This window comes from Triturus cristatus, chromosome 7, assembly GCF_964204655.1.
Source record: "Triturus cristatus chromosome 7, aTriCri1.1, whole genome shotgun sequence".
NCBI lineage: Eukaryota > Metazoa > Chordata > Amphibia > Caudata > Salamandridae > Triturus > Triturus cristatus.
Genome location: NC_140590.1, coordinates 1,192,372,872 through 1,192,391,252, shown reverse-complemented (window position 1 = coordinate 1,192,391,252; position 18,381 = coordinate 1,192,372,872). Strand labels below are relative to the sequence as shown.

The 18,381-nt window shown below is 47.6% G+C and overlaps 1 protein-coding gene across 1 annotated transcript in view; it reads left to right on the top strand.

Moving 5' to 3' along the window:
• Window positions 1-4,198: 4,198 nt before the first annotated feature.
• Window positions 4,199-18,381, top strand: part of TEP1 (telomerase associated protein 1) — a 1,383,286-nt gene continuing 1,369,103 nt past the window's right edge. Inside the window, exon 1 of the mRNA XM_085618536.1 lies at window positions 4,199-4,295. The gene's annotated coding sequence lies outside the window, so the exon portion shown is untranslated. The remainder of the gene's footprint in view (window positions 4,296-18,381) is intronic.

The following is an 18,381-nucleotide window of genomic DNA, read 5'->3' as shown; positions in this document are numbered from 1 at the left end:
ACACATTGACCCCACAGTACAACCGGTAGCCCAGCGCCACAGGCGGATAGCGTTCCACCTGCACCCTCTAGTGGAGGAAGAGCTACAAAAATTAGAAGCTGCTGGCATAATTGAGAAGGTCTTGGGACCCACGCTGTGGGTTTCCCCAATCGTTGTCACCAGGAAACCAAAACAACTGGGCGCAGGGGGAATCTGCGTGGACATGAGGTTACCAAATGCTGCCATTAAGAGGGAAAGGCATATCACCCCGACCATAGACTATCTCATAGGGGAAATGGCGGGAGCCTGCTGGTTCTCCAAGTTAGACCTGAGGTCCGGGTATCACCAGCTAGTATTGGACGACCCCTCTCGAAACATAACCACCTTCTCAACTCACGTGGGTCTCCGGCGATACAAGCGCCTAAGTTTTGGTGTATCAAGTGCGGCTGAGGTATTCCAGAACACGACACATGAACTTATCATGGACATACCCGGAATCATAAATGTCAGCGATGACATTATGGTGCATGCCAAAACAATCCCGGAACATAATTTGCGACTGACTCAGGTGCTTCGCCGTATCCAAGATGCTGGACTAACCCTCCATCGTGAGAAGTGCGGATTTCTAGAGACCAAGCTGCAGTTCTTCAGATATACCTTCTCGGCGGAAGGTGTGAATCCAGATCCGGAAAAAGTTTGTGACATTAAGGATGCGGTGGCCCCCACCAACGTCACGGAGGTCCGAAGTTTCCTCGGAATGGTAAACTATTGTGGACGCTTCATTCGCGACCTCACAACGCTTACTTAGCCGCTGAGGGACCTCACGAAAGACTCCAAGCCGTGGAAGTGGGACAAGGAGCAAGCCAAAGCCTTCAATGACATCAAAGAAGCGCTGTCTGAAGCAACTACCCTAGCTTTCTTCGATCCCCGGAAGATGACCCAGATCGCCGTTGACGCCGGCCCCACAGGACTGGGGGCTGTACTTCTACAGCAACGAGGCCCGGAAGAGGACTGGGCACCAGTGGCATTCGCCAGTCGGTCTCTCACGGACACGGAGCAAAGATACTCGCAAATCAAGAAAGAGGCCATTGCGATACACTAGGGCTGCCATCATTTTCATCTATATGTGTATGGCAAGCCATTCGTGGAAGCGACTGACCATAAACCGCTAGTCGCTCTCTTCTCGGGAACCGCCTCCAAATTGAGAAGTGGATGCTGCAGCTTCAAAATTACAACTGCAAGGTGGAGTATTAGCCTGGATCCCGGAATCCTGCGGACTACCTCTCGCGGCATCCGAGAGCTGCTACGGAACAGGAACAAGAAGAGGCTGCTGAGACAGAGGAATATGTGAGGTGTCATAGCTCGGTCTTGCCCCCTTCCTCTGTCCATGAACGACCTGCGAACCGAGACGGAGAAGGACGACTGTTTGCAACGGGCCAAGGCAGCCCTGAAGCATGGTCAGTGGCACCGACCTAAAGAGGAGTGGAAAATTCTGACTGTAGAGGCCCAGCGGATCATGGGCAGCCTATATAATGTCCGAGATGAGCTCACAGAAGACTCCTCAGGATGCCTCCTGAGGGGACACAGACTGGTCATTCCGACAGCCCTCATGGCCCGGGTTGTTCAGTTAGATCACATAGGGCACCAGGGGATGGTCAAAACTAAATCACGATTACGGACCAAGGTTTGATTTCCTCTCGTGGACGAGTTGGTGGAGGCTACGGTTCGATCTTGCCTGTCATGTCAAGTAACTGGGGATGCTCCCCGTCCCGCTCCCATTATTACGGAATCAAGGCCCTCTTCACCCTGGTCATGTGTCAGTCTAGACTTTGGCAGCCTGCCTGATGGTCGACACCTGTTTGTAGTCATTGATGACCATTCCAAATATCCTGAGGTCGAAATTGTGTCGTCCCTCAGTGCTGCTGAGGTGATTCCCAAGCTTGAAAAGGTAATGGCAACCCATGGCCTTATCCAGGAGCTGAGAAGGGACAATGGACCCCCTTTTCAAGGTCAAGAACTGACAACATACCTCAAGTCTTTGAACATTTGACACCGGAGGATTGCCCCACGATGGCCCCAGGCTAATGGGGAAGTCGAAAGGTTCATGCGAACCTTGAACAAGGTAATACGGATTGCCTCTGATAAAAGACAGTCCATCGAGCTTGCTATCTTCACATTTCTACGGAGTTACCGTCAGACACCCCATACCACCATGCAGGCACACAACACCCATTGGACTCAAAGGGCTCCAGCCCCCCCCATCGTGTGTGGCAGCCCGGGATGAGACAGCTTGCCGGGCACACACACAGCCGCACCCGAGCACTTCACAGGTCTTTAAAAGACCATTTGCATGTTAATGAGGCCTTGCTGTTGTTTCACCCTTTCTAAGAGCCCCTGCAGCTCCACTCTGCCTATTGCTTAACGACTCAGCCCCCACCCTCCCCGAAATCAGCTCCACTCTGTCTATTGCTTAAAGATTCAGCCCCCCCCAAATTTTTTCTTAGCCCCCCCCCCACCCGAAATTTGGCTCTAGTTGCGCCTCTGCCACCACGGGAGTCGCTCCAGCGCATCTGCTCATGGGAAGGGTAGTCAATGACTCTATTCCACATCACCCCCACTGGCGCCCGAGGTACCGGATCACATTCAAGTAGACGTCTCCGAGCCCATGCTCAAGTCAGTAAGAAACGGGGTGCGAAGTCTCGAAGGTTTGCAAGAGGAGATATAGTTCTACTAAAGAACCGGGTAATGAGTGGAAAGTTCCGTCTGTCGTATGAAAAGACTCCATGGACTGTTGTGTGTGTCAAAGGCACCCGGATTACTGCAATGTGAGGAAGAGAGACTGTGACCAGAAAGACCTTGTTTTTCAAGAAATATCAGTCACCCTCTCCACTACCTGAGGCTGGTTCTGGGGATCCAGAACGTCCGGTGGTGACACCAGCAGAGCCCAGTAGAGACATAAGTCTTGGACCAGCACCCGCTAGAGATCGGGATGAAGAAGCGAGCGGTAACCAACCTCTGGATTGTGTGCCCAGAACTGAAACCTTCAGAGAAGAACCAGGTGACGCTGATCGCGAACCAGATGGCCTGCCGGCTGGTGTGGCCATCCGAGAGGACGTGGGGCGTGGCCGAGTCCAGTACCGCTTGTGAGAGAATCCTGAGCCCAGTCGTTGACTGAGAGACTATTTCACGTAAGACTGTTCTTAATTATATGTTTGGAATGTTGCTCCTGGCAAGCTATTCGGTATTGACACTATCTGAACTGGTATAGCACTGAGATTGCTAACTTATTGTTTGTTTCATGTTTGGTGGGGAGGAATATAGTGTCGTGCCTGTGACGTAACAGGCACGCCATGTAGGGTCATGTGACCAAGGATAAATAAATGGGTGAAGCTCGAATGTACGCAAGTTAGGCGAACGGTGAGAGTGGCTACCACCAGTTAATCCCGGCTCCTGTGATCATTATATTACGCCAGGCCACTGTACCCCCAAGTGTAATTATCCCGTGAGGTCACACGGTCCGCAATCCTCATGACGCAACAGGGCTCTGGCAAGAAAAACAAGCATTGGCATAGCAAATAGGTCTCGCTTTTGGGACCTTATAAGTATTTAGTTATGCAGCACAATATCCTCAGTGCAACAATATCAACCGATGCATGGCTAAACACTTCTAAGGTCCCAAAGGCGAGACGTATTGGTCTTGGCTATGCCAATGCTAGTTAGCCATGGCGTTTTCAAGCCACACACTTAAGTACACCGACCAGGCCCCTTTGAATGACCCCCGCACACAGTTTTTCTGTCCCACTTAAAGCCCTGGCTGTACCCAGCTCCGAACAGTGGCCCCTTCCCAGCCTGACAATGTGAGAGAACGCCCCGACACTGGCCGGTTCAGAAGGCACTGCTATTTCCATGCTTTAAATCTTCCGTATTTCTCCGGCAGAGGGAGCTCTACTTGGGTCCCAGAGTTGGGATTTCCCAGGGTCAGTCAGTTCTGTGTCCAAGGGCTACCTTCATCATAGGCGCCTTGATAGCCATATCGAGATGAAATAGGCAATCTATGTATGTAATCCGAACCGCCGACTACTATGCGACTGGGCCACGCGTTCCGGAGCAAAGGTTGAACCTATCTTTGCGTCATCCTCTCACTGGTTTAACCAATGATAGCCTTTAGTGGGCGGTGGCGTCATAATGCCCCTCCCTGGTTTCGTCCCATAGCAAAGTGAAACACTCATTATAATCTCATTCCCACCTCGCGTGATCAAAGCTGGTTTGTTGGAAGTAGAGGAGGTAGTTAGATGTGAAAGGTCTTTTTACGGGAGGTAAGTCCCACGTTGGGAAACTGGCGACATTTTGCGAAGCTTAACAATTTAAACAAAAGGCTATTTAAATCTGCAGATTTATTTTAGATTTTTATTTTAGGGCGGGTGGATGGGAATCCTGTGATTTTACCTGGCATATTCCGGAACATCTGTACCAGAAAGAGAACTACAATAACCATCTAAAAGTAGCGCAATATAAAAATGTTTTGGCGCTTCTACTAGAGATAATTTCTAGTGGTGGCATCAATATCAAGCAGGGCTTTTAGGGGGGTGGGAATTATGGGGTCTTCCAAAGGGGTGTGGCTAATGTACTTAAGGGCGTGGCTTAAAAACAGATAAACTAAAAATCTGTGTTTAGCATAGTGTGCTGTCCGACTTGTATTTTGCAGTTTGTCATTGCATCCAGATATGATACAAGTAATATCATACCTGCAACAAGTCAGGACTATTGGCTTTGTCAATGGCTGTTAGTTGCATAAGATAAATAAGTAGCAACTATGGTGTGTATAAAATATGGAAATAGCTTCCACTTAAAGCCCTGGTGACACCACGACAGTGTTGCGGCTCCTGAGTTTCAAAAGAGAAGGTAAAACCAGGGAGAAAATTACTCTCTTTCAATGATTTTCCTTCTCCTACAACTAGGGTGACCAACTAGCATGGGCCAAATTCAGGACGGTCGGCGTAAAAATTCAGGACAAAGGGTTACAATTCAGGACAGAAGGTCATAATTCAGGACAAAAATTTGGGACAAATCATACGTTTTACAGACATATCAGAGGAGGTCGCACAATAGTATATAAATAAATAGACAACCAAAATAAGTACAAGTCAAAATAAGGTTGAGTGAATCATGCACATCAGTTTTTCAGTATGCGCGCAGCTTTGCAAAGCAACATTGGGCCCTTTCTGCAATCAAGATTTGTGCAGGAGAAGGAATTCCACATCCTGTCACTATAATATGGCCCATTGTCATTCTATCTGTGATAATCGTCTGCAGTCTCAGAATGACAATGGGCCAGTCCACAGTCTTAACAAGGTCTGGGAGGGGCTGCTGCAGGCAGCCTCTGTCTACAGATTAAAAGATAAGCGCGGGAAGCCCTGAGTGAAAACTTTTAAACTCATGGTCCTCTCTCAGGGGAACAGCATACCTTCCTGAAATTCCGCAATTTGATTTTAGTATGATGTCTCTAAGGCGTTCGTAATTTGGGGACCCCAAATTACGGACGTCTTACAGACATCATACTAAAATAACGGACGGTCCATGAAATTTACGGATGGTTGGTCACCCTACCTACAACATTCACCTGACATGACGTCATGATGTAACTTCTCCACTTGTGAGAAGTGAGCAGTGTGAGCACACGCACATCTGTGTGCCTGATGTCACTACAGTCTGGAAAAAAACGGACCCGCCTGTGCCAGGGCACAAAACAGAGCCCGATAGAGACCTGTTTCGAGGCCCGCTTTGAAAAACTGCCTGTGCTCAGCACCGATGAGACCAGGCCCACTTAAAGCCCTGATATCAAAGATGCATGAAGACTAATTGTCATTGGAGGCATCATTTTCTCTTATTTGGCTTTACTGTAGCAACCTTTTACCTTTTACTTTATGGGAATTGTGTTGTTGGTTCATGTCAAGTCAGCGCTGGAAATGCAAAATGTTAATTTGTGGATTTCACAAACTGGTGTGACAGGCTCGCAACTCTAGACCCGAACTTATTGGGAGGGGACTAAGACTTCAGCCAGGGCCGGCTTGAGCGCTGGTGGCGGCCGTTAGGGTCAGTCTTTTTTAGCGCTCTCCTCCCCCATAGCCCCATTCTCCATGAATTCCTTCACTGCCACTCTTCAACAGTGCACCCTGTCTCTCCATAGCCCCTCTCTGACTTTTTTTTTTTTTACAGTGCTACCAGGGCTTTAAGTGGGATGAAAAAACTGAGTCTCTCTCAAAGGGACGTGGCCGATGTAATTAAGGGTGTGACTTAAAAGAATTAAGCTAAAAGTCTGTACTTAGCATAGTGTGCCGCCCCACTGGTATTTTACTGCTTCTGTCCTTGCATCCAGATAGATAATACAACAAGTAGCATCACACCTACAACAAGCCAGGACTATTGGCTTTGTCAATGGTTCTAAATTGCATAAGAAATAAACAACAACTATGACTTTGTTGTATATAATATTGAAAATGCTTCCGTTCTTGTGGGCGAGGTTGTCGCTAAGGCTAGAGCAGCCGAATTCCGAGTTAAGAAAGCAAGTTCGAGCCTTACGTCGGCTCAACATCCTGTGATTCAAAACATGAATGTGTGCTTGTGTTGATGGCTGACGGTGAAGGAACTCTCTCCGGAGACTCCCAGGGTAAGTGATCGCTATCTGCCTAAAGCTCATGGATATCCACTATATCGAACCAGTTTATCACCTTGTTGTGCTTCATAATATTCCGCAGAAGAGAATCAGCTTATTACAACAGGGTTTCAGCATAGACCGGTTCCTCAGTCCGGATGCCTCAATCGACGGCACCTTAACAAATGATCATGACCGGACATACTGCTAGGGGAACACCCGAAGTCTAATCATCGGTGGATGTCTGCCGCCTGGAACGAAAAGGATTGAAGAGACCCCGTCCAGAAACTGAGGTGAAGCTGAAAGTGGTGCACTGTATAGGGGACTCTGCCACCTGTACCTAAGGCTCCAGTCTTAGCCCACCCAAGTCCCCACTTGGCCGCTCCCGCCGCCCGGATCGAAGAGGATTGAAGAGACACTGTCCAAAAACTGAGGTGAGGCAGAAAGCAATGCACTGTACAAGGGACTGCGCCATCTCTACCTAAGGCTCCAGACTTACCCCACCCAAGTTCCCACCTGGCCACTCCCCTTAACTCGGCTGCAGGGTACTTACCAGCATGGGGTCTTCCTGGTGGCTTGCTGTCCATGACCGGCCCTCACTCCTGGATCTTGATCGTTCGGGAGGCTACCAGGCTGATCTTGTTGTCTGGTCGCAGCCTCAGACGTGGTGCAGTGGTTGTGGTGGTTCAGCTGCCTCGGCGTGGTGGTGCGGCTCGCCGAACATCGGGAATCTAGTCACAGCATCAGAGTGGTACAGTGGGTCTGCTGCCTCAGCGCCATCCTATAGGTGCTCGGCGTTGTGGTGCAGCTCACCGGAGAGCACGCCCGACCGGGGCACCTCGCTCTGCATCCGGTGGGGCAGATTGCTTGCGCGTACTAGACCTGCCTGATTATACTGAAGCCTGTCCTTGTGGAGTCCACCGTGCTAGTGCCTAGGATGTGGCCTGCGCTCTCGGAGCAAGGTGGCCCGATCAGCAGTACAAAAGTGCCTCACCGGATGTATGATGGAACAACTACTCCTTAACCACTACTTAGTCTAAACCACTACAGTTTTAACAACAACTATTTTCTACAACTACTGTACCTTTAACACGATTGCCTGTACCCCATTAAAGTATCTATATGTATATATATATGTATGTGTGATAGGTTCGTATGTACCTGCAAAACACTTAAATTTCGTGGTAAAGGCATGCATGCTGAAAACATATGCGTTGTAAAATTGTTTGTTGGTAAGTATTAACAATAAATATATATATATATATATATCTATACTTGCACTTTAAATAGAGGTAATCCCGCCCCTGGCGCTGACATGTGATCAAGGCCGTCTTTTCCGGCCGAAACGCGTCATGGAGACATGGTGATTGCTGATTAAAATCACTTCAACTAATATGGGTCTACACTTGCCTTATTTCGAATGGATGTGAAGTGGTGGGCAAGCGAGCAGCATATATATATTACCTACTGGCGGTCACCAGAAGGTAGTTATAGTTAGGACCTATTATCCATAGGAAAATCGTAACTTTCTATTCCCAATAACTTTGGCGTCGGTTGACGAATCTTCGCAAATGTTTCAAAACTAATGGCCCGTTCCGGTCAGCTCCTATCCTGAAAGTTTGGGGGTGATTCGTCAAGCGGAGGCCGAGAAAAAAGGGGGGCCCCAAAATGTGTTTTCCCCATAGGAAATTTTAGACACGGCTATAGTCCGAACTGCTGAATGGAATTACGCCAAATTTTGCAGAAAGGTAGCCCTTGGTTCAGAAAGCGCCCTTTTTAGGTCGCTTGCCTAGCGATGCAGTGCGCAGCATTGCCCGCGCAGCGAGAGTCCTTATGTACCAGGTTCCAAAACGAAGCCTAGAATCGCACACGCTCATGCGTGTGCTTTTCCTTTTCTGGCACGTTATCGGGCTTTGCGTGCGAGTATTTTTCCAAGACAGCACGCAATAGGCCAAAGGCGGGCGAATTGCTCCGCCCATGGCCTATTGGTGTCAGTTACGCGCACCGCCGGGCATGTGGTTTCAATTATCGAGTCAAGACGCGTGCGCGATAATTGACTCCACATGTTTCGCTGTGGCGCGCGTGCACCACTCGCGGGCGTGTTTTTTTTTTTCCTGTTACTACTAATACCAAAGACAAAACCGATATTACAGATTAATGAATATTATACACATTTTGAATGTACGAATCACACGTAAATACATATAAATGACTTAGAGGGTGAGGCCTAAAATTATGAGGCTCCATAATCATTCTCTTGAAACAAGACACATGCTGAATTTTCTTTTTTTATGTCTTTATCATCTTTATTTCATACAATTTATTGCCCGATTTACATCTTTTAATGACTTTGCTCCCAAAGCTGACTCCTCATTCGGCTCTCCCAGGGCTGTTTACACCTCTCCAGAATAGTGTCTCCTCTTGTCTTTCCTCTGTTGCCTGGAGGACTCTCTGCCCACATCCTTTCCGCCTGCCCTACGGCACTCTACCCATCCGAAGGACCTGATTACCACTACCTCCAGTTCTCAAAAGTCCACTTTCCCAGATAGTCACTCAAACTGACCTCACGCCCGAGCCGGAGGAACGCAAGATCTGGGAGCGTCCATAAAAATCACCGTCACCCGATCTACAAGTCAAGTGACGCGAGTCATTGCTAGGGATGCCAATTGATTCTTCCTCCAATGGGGGCTAGACCTCTCATCACACCGATGTAAGGGACCCTCCCTTCCACGTACTGCTTGTTGGGCACTTCTGAGTCTGCAGTGGCAGTCACTTCGTGGCGGCTCTTTTTTCACACCAATCGCAGGAGTTAGGAAGCAGCAATGCTTCACTTTTCTTCCATCATAGTACCTTGAACTAGTCAATCAGTGCGGGGTGCGGGCTAGTTTTCCGAATGTATCGCCCAACCTTCTCTAGAAAAGAAGAAATGCAGAGGTTATCTGAGTGTTAAAAACATTTTTACGGAGGGAAGACTGGAGAGCTCTGCCTGATTCGGTAATGCCGGCACATGTTTGCATCATGACTTAAAAATATGGGTCATGCACGAGCCGAAGAGGGTAATGTAACCGCTGAACTAGTAAAACTCTTATTTTCACTCTTAGCACAGAAGGCGACTGTTTCGTCACGTGCGAGTTCTACAAGGTCAACAAAATCAATACGATCACAAAAGGTCGACAAAATCAATCACATCACAAACAAAGCATTTGCAATGCAATAGGTCTTGCATTATTAAAGTTTGAGCTATTGGTGTTGCATTATTTAGCAATGCCAAGAGCTCAAACTTTAATAATGCGAGACCTATTGCATTGCAAATGCTTGTTTTTAAATGGTGTAAATCTGTTCAGTAGTTCCTGAGAAATTAAAAAAAATAGTGGTGAAAAAATCATTTCCCATAGGAATCTTTAGACACAGTTATAGCAAAAACTGCTGAACGGAATTACACCAAATTTGGCAAAAAGGTACTGTAGGGCTCAGAAAGCAACCTTTTCAAAAATGGTGTAAATCCGTTCAGTAGTTTTTGAGAAATTAAGAAATAAAGATAGTGATATCTATAGCTGTGGTGGACCCGCACACCCTCCCAATCACAAGCTTCATGCTAATTGGCTGTCAACACTCCAAACCAAGAAGTGTTGGCAGCCATCTTGTGCCTCGGTAGATTCGAGGCACAAGAAAAAGAGAAAAACAAACGCGCAAAACACAAAAAGGGGGCAGGGTAGAAACCCCCTAGGCCTGCTTAGGGGGTCCCACAAGGACCCCCAGAGCCCCCCCCCAATAAAAATAAATAAATCGCGGACTCCCGCGCTTCGTTTAAATAAAGCCCCTGGGTGGGCCAGGTCCCGGGGGCAGAAAAAAAGAATTGGGGTGGCCCCAATCCCCCCCACACTGCCCCGAGGACCGCCACCCCCGGGGCTTTGCTCAAAGATTTGCGGGGGGATCACACGGCCCTCCCCCCCGCAGCCCCAGGGACTGCCACCCCCCGGGGCTTTGATTTTTAACTTGGGAGTCATTCATTCCCCCCCAAGCCCCGGGGACCGCCACCCCCCGGGGCTTTTCGAAAGTATTTGCAGGGGGGCTCATGGCCCCCCCCCGCAGCCACAGGGACCGCCACCCCCCGGGGCTTGTACAATAAATGGGTGGGGGGCTCAAAGGCCCCGCAAGCCCCGGGGACCGCCACCGCCCAGGGCTTTTGTAAAATATTGGCGGGGGCACATGGCCTCCCCCGCAGCCCCGGGGACCGCCACCTCCCGGGGCTTTAAAAAAAAAAAAACATCAAAAAAACTACCTGTGTGGGGGGTCGTACCCCCCCACACGCCCTGGGGACCGCCACCTCCCCGGGGCTCGAAATATGCAAATTTGGGGGTCCGTTACAGACCTCCCCGGGGCTTTAACAATGTTGGGAGGGGGGGCCACGCGGCCCCCCTCCTGGAGCCCTCTGATGGCCCTGGGGACCGCCACCCCTCGTCCCCCAGGGCCAGCTTCTGCAGTGACACTGCTGTTTGCTATGGCAGGGCAGGAGCCTTGCAGCTCCCGCCCTGCCATAGCAAGGTGTGCTTTGGTTTTTGGAAGAGAGAGCAGGGGAACCTGCTCTCTCTTCCAAAAACTAAAGCAGATTGCTTTTCCACATGGGGAGCTGCATCTTAGCAGCTCCCCATGTGGAAAAGCAATGCCGGCTCCCGCAGGAGGCGGGGAGCCGGCGGGACTGTGGGGGGGATTGGGGACCCCTCCACGGTCCCCAACGAAGAGGGCCAGCCCTGGGGGATGGGGTCCCCGGGGCTAGAAGTTGCCCGGTAGCGGGGGGCCACGTGGCGCCCCTCCCCCATAATAATTTACTTAAAAAAAAATAAACGCAAAGGCCGACCCTGGGGGATGGGGTCCCCAGGGCCCGGAATTGGCCACGGCAGGGGGGCCCACGCGGCCCCTTCCTGTTAATAATTTTTTGGGGTTTTTGATTGGGGATCAGGCCCTGGGGATGGGGTCCCCAGGGCCCCAAAAAAGTAAAAAGAAGGGGGGCTACACAGCCCCCTTCTAGAAAAATAAATTAGATCGTGCCTAGGCCCCGCCCCCTTATGGAAACACTCTGCAAACGCGCCCTGTGGCGCGTTTAAAATTGGGGAATTAATTCCCCTTCAATACTGGGGGTACCTGGGGGCCAACTAGGCCACCAGGAACTTCCAGTATGCGCCAGGGAGCTGCGTTGCAGGAGGTGTTCAGAGGCCACGCCCCTTTTTACACACCTCTGCAATGCAGCTCTGTGGTGCTTACTGGAGGTACCTGGTGGGCTAGTTGGACCCCAGGGGACCCTCAGGATTCAAGGGGACTTAATCCCCCAACTTAAAATGCGTCCCGGGGTGTGTTTGCACACTGGCGAAGGAAGGGGGCGGGGCCTAAGGTACATGTGTGCAAACACGCCCTGTGGCGCGTTTTAAGTGGGGGAATTGATTCCTCTTTAATCCTGAGGGTCCCTGGGGGCCAACTAGCCCACTACGTACCTCCAGTAAGCGTCACAGATCTGCGTTGCAGAGAGGTGTAAAAAGGGGCACGGCCTGGACCACCTCTCTACAACGCAGCGCAGTGGCCCTTACTGGAAGCACCTGGTGGGCTAGTTGGCCCCCAGGGGCCCTCAGGATTGAAGGGGAATTATTTCCCCAACTGAAAACGCGTCACAGGGTGTGTTTCCACACGTCACCTCAGGCCCCGTCCCCTCCCTTCCCCGCTGTGTAAACGCGCCCTGTGGCCGTTTTAAGTTGGGAGATTAAGTCCCCTTGAATCCTGAGGGTCCAACTAGCCCACTAGGTACCTCCAATAAGCGCCATAGAGGTGCGTTGCAGAGAGGTGTAAAAAGGGGCGTGGCCTCTGAACACCTCTCTGCAACGCAGCTCCCTGGCGCACACTGGAGGTACCTGGTGGGCTAGTTGGCCCCCAGGGACCCTCAGAATTGAGGAGGAATTAATTCACCATCTGAAAACGCGCCACTGGGTGTGTTTGCACACATGTCACCTCAGGCCCCGCCCCCTTCCTTCATCACTGTGCAAACGCGCCCCCTGGCGAGTTGTAAGTTGGGGAATTATTTCCCCTTGAATACTGAGGGTCCCTGGAGGCCAACTAGCCTACCAGATACCTCCAGTATGCGCCAGGGAGCTGCATTGCAGAGAGGTGTTCAGAGGCCACGCCCCTTTTTACACCTCTGTGCAACGCACCTCTATGGCGCTTACTGGAGGTACCTAGTGGGCTAGTTGGACCTTCAGGATTCAAGGGGACTTTATCTCCCAACTTAAACAGCCACAGGGCGCGTTTACACAGCGGGGAAGGGAGGGGACGGGGCCTGAAGTGACGTGTGCAGACACGCCCTGTGGCGCGTTTTAAATTGGGGAAATAATTCCTCTTCAATCCTGAGGGCCCCTGGGGGCTAACTAGCCCACCAGGTGCTTCCAGTATGTGCTACTGCGCGGTGTTGCAGAGAGGTGGTCCAGGCCGTGCCCCTTTTTACACCTCTCTGCAAAGCAGCTCTGTGGCGCTTACTGGAGATACCTGGTGGCTAGTTGGACCCAAGGGATACTCTGGATTCAAGGGGACTTTATCCCTGATTTTAAAACGGCCACATTGCGTGTTTGCACATGTCACCTCAGGCACCCCCCTCCCTTCACCAATGTGCAAACGCGCCCTGTGTCGTGTTTTAAGAGGTAGTTTTAATCCCCCTGCCCTATTATGTTCTAGGGTCTTACAGAGGAGGTCATGGTAATTACAGGGGTACCCCAACGCATAGTGTTCCCTAGTGTATGTAGGTGTTTACACCTCTCTGCAACGCAGCTCTGTGGCGCTTACTGGTGGTACGTAGTGGGCTAGTTGGACCCTAGGGACCCTCAGGATTTAAGGGGCCTTAATCTCCCAACTTAAAACGGCCACATGGTGCCTTTATACAGTGGGGAATGGAGGGGACGGGGCCTGAGGTGACTTGTGCAAACACGCCCTGTGGCGCGTTTTAAGTTGGGGAAATAATTCCCCTTCAATCCAGAGGGCCCCTGGGGGCCAACTAGCCCACCAGGTGCTTCCAGTATGCGCTACTGCGCTGCGTTGCAGAGAGGTGGTCCAGGCCGTGCCCCTTTTTACACCTCTCTGCAAAGCAGCTCTGTGGCGCTTACTGGAGATACCTGGTGGCTAGTTGGACCCAAGGGATACTCTGGATTCAAGGGGACTTTATCCCTGATTTTAAAACGGCCACATTGCGTGTTTGCACATGTCACCTCAGGCACCCCCCTCCCTTCACCAATGTGCAAACGCGCCCTGTGTCGTGTTTTAAGAGGTAGTTTTAATCCCCCTGCCCTATTATGTTCTAGGGTCTTACAGAGGAGGTCATGGTAATTACAGGGGTACCCCAACGCATAGTGTTCCCTAGTGTATGTAGGTGTTTTCACTGTATTCGAAGTGTCTTTTAGCATAGCACTGGCTCTAGGCCTGGTTAGTCAGATTCAGTTACAACCAGGACCTGTCTGAAAAAGTTGTGGGTACAGGAGGACTTTCTGCTCCTCTGTTGGTTCTTTCTGTACATCTCTTCTTCTTCCTGCACTTTTCTTCGTCTTTGTGGACTTATGTTGCTTCTTTCTGCATTTCTTTTTTTTCTTACTGTGCGTTTTCTTCTTTCATCACATGTCCTACCTCTGTAGGTATAGTTAGAAACTAGCATTTAAAAAAAACTTTGAAATTAACTGAAAAAACCATGGGTTTCAGGCACGTTATAGTTAGAAATTAGCATTTAAAAAACCTTTGAAATTCACTGAAAAAAACATAGGTTTCAGGCACGTTATAGGTAGTTGGACATTTCACTCGTACAAAACCAGTGAAATTCCCCCGTTATAGTTAGCTCAGCTAACTATAACTTGCGCGCCCGCAATGCACTGCTGATGACGTCTCCTATTACATCACTCATGACATGGTCAGTGACATCATTGATGACATCACTGATGACATCTCAAATGACATCACTGATGACATCATCCTTGTGATAGAGTGGCTGACCTCCTCTCACTCTACTATAACCTTTGATACATACACTCAAAAATAGAAATTAACATTTTCAAAACAACGGACATACCAATACTAGTTACAACAACCTATTCAGTAATTTCATGATCTACACATACACATTCACTCATTCACCAACAGTCCCATACAGTCACTCATACATGTGCTCAGTCATCATATGTACTCATACAGGTATACATCTTTTTACACACCAACACTCATCCATAGTTACTCACGCACATAGTCACACATGCAGAGTAACAAACATCCATTTACTTGCATATACAGTTATACACACACCACCATACTTACTTCTACAAACACTTAGACATACTTACTTTCTTAAAGAACACTTACACATACTTACTTTCTTAAAGAATCACTTATTGAAACACATACTTATTTATACAGGAACTCTTCTAATCTCTCACTCACACCAATACTCACATATACTAGTTTAAAACATATGTAGTTACTCATAAAGCCACTATTGAGACAGTCATTCACTCACTAACACACCCATACACACACTCATCCACCCATTCAGTCCTGCATACATGCTGTCTTCAACACATACAAACAGTGAGTCACTCATTCATGCATTATGCACTATGTAATACCCCCCACCGAACCATGCAGACACTCGCTCATACTGATACTTAAAAAAACAACTAATAACCCATAAAAACACTCCTGTAGCTACTCACCAACCCATGCAGCCACTTATACATAAAGTGAGAGACTGATACAGATATTTACATATTTAAACATTACTCACTAAGCCATGTATTCACTAGGATACACTTAATCAGTCAGTTATACAATCAATTTAAAAAACAGAAAAATCATCCATTTAGACACTTATATAACCATTTATTCTTCCATCGCCCTTAAGATGTACATATATAAAACAATTAACTAGTCAAGATATCGACCCACTAGAGGGTTCTATCTTGGATGACAATCATTACCAATGTCTGCATAATCAAGACGTAGCAATAGACAAATAGAGTTACGTAATTTGTTTGCGCAAACAATTAAAGGAGGACAGAAACAAATAAAATAAAATAAACCCAATAATAATATAAAAAAATATATATACAAACATCATTATGCAAATAACACATAACTAAGTGCTACTTGGCAGACCAAATTTGTAAATAAAACCTGTCACTATAAATAAATAAATATTTTCCCACTTTATAAATTCAATATGGGTTGTAATGCAAGAGTCAATCAAGTGATCATAAAACTGAGGAATTAAATTCTTGCATGAAATGGTACTGTTTATTATGTATTGATGTAAGGTTAAAAAAACTACGAGGTCCAGAATGCTATGCTTTGTAATTGATGACATCAACAGTCACATGATTGATACAGTCACATGATTGATACCGATTGTTTTTATTGTTTTTATTGGTTAATTTCAAAAGTGTAATGACAACCGTGATCAAGCTATCAGTGGATGGTGAAACGCGTTGGTTTGTCTTAAGACTGGATATCTATTAAGACGAATAAAGAACTGGGATTGAAACTAAATAAACCGTGAGTGCGTGCTAATTGGTTTCCTACCAGGGAACCGTCGGAGGATGTTATGACGGCACAGCTCGGCCGCAGCATTGCACCGGATAGAGAAGCGCCAGGGGCCCCTTGAAACGGAGCGGAAGTGTGGAGATACACAAACTTTGGGACCCGGTGCACGCCAGCTACTCGCTCTTTCAGTGGATTTGCAGAACAGCCTCAGCGCTCGATACGGTGGAAACGGCAAGCTGACATCGGAGGGTGAAGGTAAGCCCTTTCTACTGTTAATTGCGCCCTGCTGTAGCGAACCACATTAGACGAATCCAAAAACTATCGATCGAGCTGGTTATTTCCAAAACGAGTGGAGAACAAACTGCACTGTTTAAAAACCGCAATACAGATACCCAATGGGAAACAGCGGTGATTAGAGAATCAGCAGCGGGAGGAATCTCCGCGTATCTTTGGACGGTTTATACAATCCCTTCAAAACTTGAGATTCAAATTTGAATTTTCAGTAAGATATGAAATACTGAATCCAGTCGACAGTGTTAATAAACATGGAGAAACGTGATGCTCAACGTCACGAATGCCTAAACTCCTTCTTTGATCAAGATACTCCAGCACAGGGGACAAGTACAAAAGAAAAAAACAGTGACAACAAAACAACAGATACCCGCAGCAAACTTAAAATGTGGGAGAGATTGAGTAAAAAGGAAATTAATAAATGGTGGGAATTGACCACACTGAAAAAATATCTAGAAGTACGGAGGGTCCCGAGGGGACTACGAATATCATTAATGCCTAGCCAACAGGATGCAAGCAACGATTTATTGCAAGAATGGGGAGACTATGTTTTAAACTCCTCACTTGGCTTAATATCGATTTTGATCAAACACATTGAAGTGGCATTATCAAAAATCAAAGAAGAATTACTTCAACTAGAAAAAGACCTAGCGTCTGTGGAAATGAATAGTGAAATGACCAAATTGAAGGAGGATTTAGAAAAATATGTGGAAAAACATGAGGAAGTGGTAAAGATGAGAAAGCAGTCCAAATTTCAGAGGGACAAAGAAGATTATGCGCAAGGACGCATATTTACATATGCCAAAAAGTTTGATATATTCAAGAGCCAGAGCAGAGCACCCATGGAGACGCAGAGCTCTTCGAGTGTCACATCTCTAACCTCAACAGGAGCGAGCGACAATGATGGAGAACTAAGCGGAGAACCGACAACAAACAGTTTTTTAGGGGACATGAGACTAGTTCTCCAACAAAGATCATGGGAACAAAATCAAAATCAATTCCGCACCACAAGGGGAAGGGGAAGAGGCCGCAGATGGACCCCCCGTACACCAACATCAGCGCCAAAAAACCAACGAGAAGAGGAAAAAGGAAAAACTGGACCAGAAGAAACAGGGACCAAAATCAGAAGTATGCGCCAGAAGACACCCAAATAAATTGGACGGATGACCCAGATGACAAGGAAGAACTAGTCATAATGAATCTATCTAAACGCCCCCTATCTGACAATGACATATCGTTGTTAAAACATGGAATCAATTTCTGCCCAACCCAATCAATGGACTTAGCACAAACGCGGATTGATATATACAAATATACACGAAAAATCAAACTTGCAAAAATCTTCAAGGAAAAACAAACATTGGTCAAAACCAATGAAACACGGGGGAAAAAATTGCTACGTGACACAGAAGAATCAACTCTGAAAGTAACGGACATGCCAGCTCTCCTGACACTGGTCAATTTGGACATAATGGAAGAAACAGAAATTATAGAAGAATCGATAGCTTGTCCACAGATGGGAGCAGGCCTAAGTGGAAAAAACCCCCCCTCAAAATTCTACCCTCAATTGCCCCCGGGCAACAAAATTGACATCTTCCAGGAAGCAGTGGTACAGGGAATATACAAAATAAGAGGAACAAAGTTTCATGATAATTTAAAACAAGAGGAAAGAATGGCTCTTAAAGAATTAATGACAGACAAATCAATAACGATAAAAATGGCGGATAAAGGCGGAAATATCGTTATAATGAACACCGTGGATTACGTAACAGAAGCACATCTCCAATTAAGGAATAAAGAATACTACAGGAAATTGGAGAAAAATCCGACGTCAATATTTAAGGAACATCTAGACAAGGAAATTCAAAGGTGGCAAAGTTTAGATCTAATTGACGATGATGAAAGAA